The sequence below is a fragment of the Chiloscyllium plagiosum genome, unplaced genomic scaffold (genome assembly GCF_037043375.1).
Source record: "Chiloscyllium plagiosum isolate Xiang-an unplaced genomic scaffold, Cpla_swu_hap1 HiC_scaffold_36, whole genome shotgun sequence".
Taxonomy (NCBI): Eukaryota; Metazoa; Chordata; class Chondrichthyes; order Orectolobiformes; family Hemiscylliidae; genus Chiloscyllium; species Chiloscyllium plagiosum.
In genome coordinates, this window is record NW_028270174.1 from 30,184,479 (window position 1) to 30,193,786 (window position 9,308).

General features: G+C 41.9%; 1 long non-coding RNA gene across 1 annotated transcript in view; it reads left to right on the forward strand.

Moving 5' to 3' along the window:
* Nucleotides 1-8,950, forward strand: part of LOC148139921 (uncharacterized) — a 35,450-nt gene extending 26,500 nt beyond the window's left edge. The window contains exon 3 of the long non-coding RNA XR_015753327.1: nt 7,944-8,950. This is a non-coding gene — a long non-coding RNA (uncharacterized LOC148139921). The remainder of the gene's footprint in view (nt 1-7,943) is intronic.
* Nucleotides 8,951-9,308: the final 358 nt, after the last annotated feature.

Here is a 9,308-nt window from a genome sequence, read left to right on the forward strand (position 1 = left end):
GCAATATATTGAAGCTTACTTAGAGAAACTTGCATTTGTTGGTTATCATACTAATTAATAATTAACATTTCTGTCCTTTAATCCTGGGATTGAAGAATAAACTTTACTGGCTCAAAGGGTATTTTGAGAGAGAGAGAACACAATGTGACTATGGAAAATGTAACATGAAGGTCTTAGGGTGCCAGTACTTGGTGATATACTTTCACATGATAAAGTAAAAGCTTTTTCTGGGCTGTTGGCTGTGCTGTTGCTCACCCTGTTCTGAAATATCTCTAAATGCAAGCTGTTGACATTTTGTTCAGCAAATATTCTAGGTTGGTTCCCCAGTCATTGAGAGAGTATTGCTTTTGTAGACGCTTCTCCTCTTCAGTAAGACCAAGACTCATCTACCTTCTCAGATTTAATGGCTCTATTCAAAAAGTAGAGTTCTTCCAAACGTTATGACCAACTTTTATCCCTCAACCAATATCAGAAAGAAACACATCATATGGCTATATATCTCTCTGCTTTTTATGTGAGATTGCTAAATGCAATTTGATTGTTGTGTTTATCGACATTACAACTGTATTTAATTAGTTGTGAAATGATCTGTGATGTCCTAGGTATTTTATAAAGTTAAGCTACATCTTTCATTTATCTAACTTTGCTAAGATCTTTCGCAGTTGGATGCTAAGTAGAAGATTATTGGTTGGCCTAGACTGTTCTCAGTCTCGATGTTTTGCCAAAGACTAGTTACAGTGTCCGCTGAGGTAGAACAAAAAGCATTCACTTTTGTTTAGAGATGTAACTAACAGTAACAATTGATAGGGACTTCATCTTGCCATGAGGTTATAAGGTGGCAAAATCATGACCATTTCATGTTGTACTGGATCACATATTGTGATGATATGTCCTGTTTCTCATTTGCCTATCACTTAGTAACTCCTTTAACCAACATTAAGGAACACTCCACATATTTGAGCTTGTATATATATTGCATTTCTTCTGTTGTGTGACGAAGAATATATGTGCAATTATCATTTGGGATTTAGAGTTTAAAATAGAGTCAGATTGATTTGCACAGCTCTGTGAAGGATTCTTTTTAATGAAAAGGGCAAGTAAGCAATTTGAAACAGTGACCTGAGTACGCCATTTCCATAAAGGCATGTAACATCAGTAATGTGCCTAATAGGACACCTAAGATGTTAATGGAAGGAATGTTTGTAATGCCGAATTTACAAGCAGACCAGAGGTCATTAGTTTAGATTTGACTTGAGGTCAATTCAAAAGAATCAGGCCTTCAATTCAGAAGAGAGAATAGTTTTCTTAGCTGCAGAATCAAGTTTTGTTTTTGTTCAGGGAAATCAGTCACCCTAGCTGAAGTATTGTCCCTTCATGCAACTTTCAAGGTGGGAGAGCTTTGACAGAAGTCATCAAGTTGTTGGAATTAAGAAAGGTTCATGGTGATAGAATCAGAAAGGAACTTTGAAACTATTTCAGCAGTCCAAGAAAAAAGAAACTGGGAAGAGTCAGTGAAGTAAAAGTTACAAAAATGAGATAGGAGTACTATTCCTTTGGAATTGTGTAGATGTAAAAGGATAGTTTGGGGAATAGTGCTAAACTTTGATTTGCTAATTGTGTTAATGTCTTTCTAACCATCATATTGCTTACTTTTGTATAATAAATATGTTCTGTTAGAAAGGAATACCTGCTGCCTCATGTGAATAGGTTTCAGTGATTAATCACCTGGAAAACCAACTGTAAAAATTAAATACATGATCTATCAGGCCAGGTTCATTCTGAGGCTTGACTTGTCCAGCATTACCATCGGCTGGGATTATAACATTAGTGTGGTGCAAGAAGTCAGTAGTCCTAATGTAATATTGCTCCATCAGCTTAATTTTGTATGAACCCTTTTTATGGGCCTGTTTCTTTGATTTACATCAGTATTTCTGGGTTTATGCCATACATTGCGTGCCATCATGTTACTCCACATCATTCTGAGCCAGGGTCATTCGATAAGTGCCCTGAGAACCTGCAGTAAAAGAAACAGAGAGAGATACAAACATGCAAAGATATCAGAGCTGCCAGGTCAGAAATTAAAGTAAAAAGGATTTGTTGCATGAGACAGAAGTTTATCCTTTTCTGAATTTACTCAGTATTACTTGCAAAGAGGCAGTTGTGTTTACCTTTATATTTGGGATTTTCTTCGAAATGGCTGAAAGGTTGAGAATATTTAAACCCAAAATCCTTTGGCAATTAGAGCACAATGGTCTTTTAACATAGTTATCTAAACTTAGGGAAAATTACCCTAAGAAAATAAATAAACTTAAACAAAGTATGTGATTTTAAAAATTCCAAACAGAAATAATCTGTATGTTTGATGCAATGTTTTAGTATCTTCTGTCAAAATATATACTAACATTATACATTAATTATACAATTGTAATTTTATGTTGCAACTTACATAAGCTTGGAATGAATTATGCTGCACATGCATAGTAGACAATAGACAATAGACAATAGGTGCAGGAGTAGGCCACTCAGCCCTTCGAGCCTGCACCGCCATTCAATATAATCATGGCTGATCATTCCTAATCAGTATCCTGTTCCTGCCTTATCTCCATAACCCTTGATTCCACTATCTTTGAGAGCTCTATCCAACTCCTTCTTAAATGAATCCAGAGAGTGGGCCTCCACTGGCCTCTGGGGCAGAGCATTCCACACAGCCACCACTCTCATGAGGAGAAGTTTCTCCTCATCTCTGTCCTAAATGGTCTACCCCGTATTTTTAAGCAGTGTCCTCTGGTTCGGCACTCACTCATCAGCGGAAACATGTTTCCTGCTGCCAGAGTGTCCAATCCTTTCATAATCTTATATGTCTCAATCAGATTCCCTCTCAGTCTTCTAAACTCAAGGGTATACAAGCCCAGTCGCTTCGGTCTTTCAGTGTAAGGTAATCCCACCATTCCAGGAATTGACCTCGTGAACCTACTCTGCACTCCCTCAATAGCCAGAATGTCTTTCCTGAAATTTGGAGACCAGAACTGCACACAGTACTCCAGGTGTGGTCTCACCAGGGCCCTGTACAGCTGCAGAAGCACCTCTTTGCTTCTATACTCAATCCCTCTTGTTATGAAGGCCAGCATGCTATTAGCCTTCTTCACTACCTGCATGCTTACCTTCATTGACTGGTGTACAAGAACACCCAGATCTCTCTGTACTGCGCCTTTACCTAAATTGATTCCATTGAGGTAGTAATCTGCCTTCCTGTTCTTGCCACCAAAGTGGATAACCATACATTTATCCACATTAAACTGCATCTGCCATGCATCTGCCCACTCACCTAACCTGTCCACGTCACCCTGTAATCTCCTAACATCCTCATCACATTTCACCCTGCCACCCAGCTTTGTATCATCAGCAAATTTGCTAATGTTATTGTTGATACCATCTTCTATATTATTAACATATATTGTAAAATGCTGCAGTCCCAGCACGGATCCCTGCGGTACCCCACTGGTCACTGCCTGCCATTCCGAAATGGAGCCGTTCATCACGACCCTTTGTTTCCTATCAGCCAACCAATTTTCAATCCAATCTAGTACTTTGCCCCCAATACCATGTGCCCTAATTTTACTCACTAACCTCCTGTGTGGGACTTTATCAAAAGCTTTCTGAAAGTCCAGGAACACTACATCTACTGGATCTTCCTCGTCCATCTTCAGAGTTACATCCTCAAAAAATTCCAGAAGATTAGTCAAGCATGATTTCCCCTTCATAAATCCATGCTGACTCTGTCCTATCCTGTTACTACTATCCAGATGTGCCGTAATTTCATCCTTTATAATAGACTCCAGCATCTTTCCCACCACTGAGGTCAGACTAACTGGTCTATAATTTCCTGCTTTCTCTCTCCCACCTTTCTTAAAAAGTGGTATAACATTAACCACCCTCCAATCCTCAGGAACCGACCCCGAATCTATTGAACTCTGGAAAATAATCACCAACGCATCTACGATTTCCCGAGCCACCTCCTTCAGTACCCTGGGATGTAGACCATCAGGCCCTGGAGACTTATCAACCTTCAGACCTAACAGTCTCTCCAACACCAAATCCTGGCAAATATAAATTCCCTTAAGTTCAGGTCCTTCAGCCACTGTTACCTCAGGGAGATTGCTTGTGTCTTCCCCAGTGAACACAGATCTGAAGTACCCATTTAATTCTTCTGCCATTTCTTTGTTTCCCGTAATATATTCCCTTGTTTCTGTCTTCAAGGATCCAATTTTAGTCCTAACCATTTTTTTGCCTTTCACATACTTAAAAAAGCTTTTACTATCCTCCTTTATATTATTGGCCAGTTTACCTTCGTACCTCATTTTTTCTCTGCGTATTTCCTTCTTAGTAATCCTCTGTTGCTCTTTAAAAGCTTCTCAGTCCTCAGTTTTCCCACTTATCTTTGCTATGTTATACTTTTTCTCTTTTAACTTTATATGTTTCTTATCTTCCCTCGTCAACCACGGCTGCCCATGCCTCCTCCGAGGATCTTTCTTCCTTTTAGGAATGAACTGATCCTGCAACTTCTGCATTATATACAGAAATATCCGCCATTGTTCGTCCACTGTCATCCCTGCTAAGGTATTGCACCATTGAACTTTGGCCAGCTCCTCCCTCATAGCTCCATAGTTCCCTTTATTCAACAGAAGTACTGTCACTTCTGACTGTACCCTCTCCCTCTCAAATTTTTATTCAACTTTTATTTTTTTTAATGCAAGAAATGGCCAAAGGAGCTTAACTCCAGATTTAATATTTATTCCAATGGAATTCATGATTCATTTAACGTTGTTTTGCTTCAAGTAGTAAACTCATAAACCATAATATTAAATAAGGACTAGTTTGTATTATCATGGTTAACCATCCATGCCACCCTTAAAAGTATTCCTGCTATACCATCATCAGATAGTGCAGAGAAACTGGGGAAAATTGCCTTTCCTAAGTAAGGATTTAAAATAAGACATGGAGGCATTTTCTGATCATCTTGCTTTATGGCATTTTTTGGCTGTGATGTTGTACATGTACCATACCTAAGAGCTGGAGTTCTGGGAATTTCTTGTATATTATTTCTTGTGGTGTACCGCAAAAATCTGTTTTGGGGCCACCGCAGTTTGTCATTTTAAAAATGACCTGGATGCGAGCGTAGAAGGATGGATTAGTAAATTTGCAGATGACACGAAGGTCAGTGAGGTTGTGGATAGTGCTGAAGGATGTTGCCACTATCAGATGGACATGGATAAGCTGTAGAGCTGGGCTGAGAGGTGGCAAATAGAGGTTAATGTGAAAAGTGTGTGATGATTCACTTTGGAAGGAAGAACAGGAATAAAGAGGGCTAATGGTAAGATTCTTGGAAGTGTGGATGAGCAGAGAGATATCAGTGTCCACGCACATAGATCCCTGAAAGTTGCCACCAAGGTTGATAGGATTGTTAAGAAGGCATACAGTGTGTTAGCTTTTATTGGTGGAGGGATTGAGTTTCGGAGCCATGAGATCGTGTTGCAGCTGTACAAAACTCTGGTGCCGCTGCACTTGGAGTATTGCGAACAGTTCTGGTCACAGCATTATAAGAAGGATGTGGAAGCTTTGGAAACGGTTCAGAGGAGATTTACCAGGATGTTGCCTGGTATGGAGGGAAGGTCTTATGAGGAAAGGCTGAGGGACTTGAAGCTGTTTTCATTAGGGAGAAGGTTGAGAGGTGACTTATTGGAGACATATAAGACAAGCAGAGGATTAGATAGGGTGGACAGTGACAGCCTTTTTCCTCGGATAGTGATGGCTAGCATGAGGGGACATAGCTTTAAATTGAGGGGTGATAGATATAGGACAGATGTCAGATGTAGTTTCTTTACTCAGAGAATAAAAGTGGTGTGGAATGCCTTGCCTGCAACAATAGTGGACTCACCAACTTTATGGGCATTTAAATGGTCATTGGATAAACATATGGATGATAATGGAATTGTGTTCGTTAGATGGGCTTTAGATTGGTTGGCGCAGGTTGGCGCAATATTGAGGGCTGAAGGGCCTGCACTGCGCTGTAATGTTCTATGTTGTGTGTTCTATTCATTCTTTTCCAGAAGTCTGACGGGGAAGTTGGATGGGGGATTGTCTGGTTGCCAGTCTGTTCTAATCATGGATAGATTTCAAATTCCCAGGGTACTATGATTACATGAAGGAGAAAGATAATTGCTTCCTTTATGACAGACCGAGAGCATCCTTGTGCCCCCTCCTGTGGTGAGTTTGGTGGTGGGAGGCACTTCCTCCAATGGATGGGGAATGCATCTAGAACCCTTTTCCTTCCCAATTCCACCCCAACTGAATCCACGGTGAGAAGGCCAGTCTGTCTCACCACGTTACAAATTGAGATCCTAAGATGGTAAGTAATGTCCACTTGAAAGCTTTATGCTGGTATTAGCACAACCATGACAAGATCACCAACGTGGGGTAGCTTGCCAGCTCTCGGGGTGCCTAATGGATGGACCGAGCATCAGGAAGTGTTAGCACCTGCTGTGATCCAACACCCCACCCCACCATGACTCCTAACCTGTGACACTTTACCTCTCCAGCACAAACCCATGCCCAGGTCTGTCCTCGATCGGAGATCTTGTGCCAGCAGCAGACAGTGGCACAGCTGAGTGTAGAAGAGAAGCCAGCCTGTGACTGACTGATTGACAGCTCCTAGTGGGCAGATTTTTAGATCCTGTTTGGCACTAGCCTCAGAAAGAGCCAATGTAGGGGTTTGGGAGAATCATGTACACAAGATTCTCATTGCTTCCACAAAATTCCACTCACATTATTCTAGGAGTGTGAGTGGCACCACATTGCTTCTTCAGGATGGACAGGGCAGTGGGGCTGAAAATCTCAGGCCTGACTTTCAAATGTTATCAATTTTTTTTTGCAAATGGATATCGATAACATTTTGTGTAAAACACTTTTCCTTAATGCCATTGGACAGGTTGAACTGACTGGTTATCTGTCGGGGTATGTGCCATCCAGTCAATCACGTTTTGATAATTTTTGACAACCCAGAAGGAGCATGAGGCAGAGGAGGCGACATGAGAATGAGAAGTGCCTGATCCTCCCATCAGAATTTGAAAAGAAGAGCAGAAATTAGCACAACTGACTACACCTCAAATTCTAGTTTGTTACCTGTTTTATTCCCCGGTCTCATCTTCCTAAGGCTGGAATTTCTACACTAATAGATGAAAATATCCACAAAAAGAATTAGTTGCAATTTTTGAAATTGACATGCTATCATGGACAGGGTTGATGTGTTAATGTCAATCACCAAACTGTTTTTTTTTGCGAGAGGTTAGTGAGCTCAATTTTCCTACAATTTGGCTGTGTCAATTTTGGAGAGTTTCATGAAGGTTTCTCTCTGTGAGCTCTACTGGCTTTGCTCATGTGACCTCATTAAGGATGCAACATGCCTCTATGGCGCCCTCTCTTACACTATCTTGCACCCAGCAGTGGATGGACATGCTAGTTGCTGCTGAACCTTCCAATGATCATGTTGCAGGTGCCATATTTAAAGGCCATCTGTCCACCTGTTTGAATGCTACAATCCAGGAATTGCTCTTCACAATTCCAGTGTCTAAGGATCTCCTTGGAATACGGTCATTGGAGCAAATTGACAATCTGGTTCATGATATCCTGGCAGTTCGGATAGTAGAGAAGACGGCTGTCCTCTTTCCTCAGGACTGCCAGAAGTTGGGATCTGTGACATTGTCATTTCCATGGTCTAGAAGGAGGAGGTTAATGACTTCCTGCACAGCATATGGGTTGGTGCCACACTCTCCTTCCAGCTATCTCACTGTCTCTTTCGCTCTTTAATTGCTCTCCCATGACCATCATTGTGAACGTTTTGTTAACATGCTCAAGCTAAACCTCAAACCATCTCTTGTCTTCTGCAGGTACCAGTAGCACGTGCTCTGAAGAGACTAGCCTTTCAATCCCCCAGCAGCATCGGGAGGTGGAGAAGTTGACATTTCAGGTGTAACCAGGTCATACCCTCTACCTGTCTTCACCTCTCCTCACGTCACCACCCTGCACCTGCCACTCCCTTTACCTGCAGCTCCCCCTACACCAACTCCTGGTCCTGAAGAAGAGTTAAAACCGAAACGTCGAATTCTCTACCGCCTGCTGCTGCCTGGCTTGCTGTATTCTTCCAGCCTCCTGCGTATCTTTGCAGATAGCCAGTGAAGAAACATCCCAAATCGTTGGATATCTGGAGGCCAGGCAACTACTCAGCCTCAGGCAGGAGAGGACCCAATGGTATCGGCTATTAATGACTTTCTGAAAATGCACTAACAGATATAGGATTCGTGGGCAAGTTTGTCAGAGGCAATGGGAAACCAGATTGAAGGCTGGAGGAACCCACTAATGCCATCTGTATTGTGCAGACTCCAGCATGTGTGTGTGTCTGGCTGTCTCTGTGGGCAGCTTTGTGTCTGTCATAGCTCCAATAGAATGCTCATTGTCTGCCCGACATGCATTCCATCACTAGCCATTGGTTGTCAGCACCAATAGCATGGTGACAGGGTGAGGAACCTTGAACTCAATCCAGCAGCCCCTTGCTCATAAAGAGGTAGGGTAGTAGCAGTAAGCACCAGCCACAGGAGTGATCCCATACAGAACCCCCAGAAGTCTCATCTCAGAATAGTCCGGAGATGCCTGACCCTCCAACTGTACACTGCCTGTGAACCTCAAACCTATGGAAGGTCATGCCAGGCAGGACACTTTCAGAATGTCTGAATCCTTTAGCCGTAAACGCCCTCAGCATCGTCCATCGAAAATTCCAAGGCCAATAAGCTTCTCCTTGGGGAAGGCTCCCTCCAACTGAGATACAGACCCTGGGACTGTACATTGGTGTAGTAGGAGGGAAAGAGGACAACAGGTGATACTTCAATGTAAAGAAATACCACCTTTTAAAATATATTTTCACTTTACATCATTGCTTCTCTCATAAATTGTCATTTTATTTGCAGCTACAAGATTGAAGCTAGACAGACTCCCTTTCCTTAGCATCATGCAATGTAAGAGCCCTGTGTCTGAAGATGAGATACACTTACCCTAATGGTTTTCATAGCATCTTGTCATGTCTTGAATACGGGAGCGTCAGGTGTTGTTAACATTGATGCTATCATCTGCCTCATGTTAGCCCATGCATAAGAGTGTGTTTCATTGTATTTATGCTCATCCTTAGTCAGGGGTTCATATAAAGGAGTGACAGAGAGCGTCGCCCCTTATGACCTAGCCATTGTTCTTCTAAGGCAAAA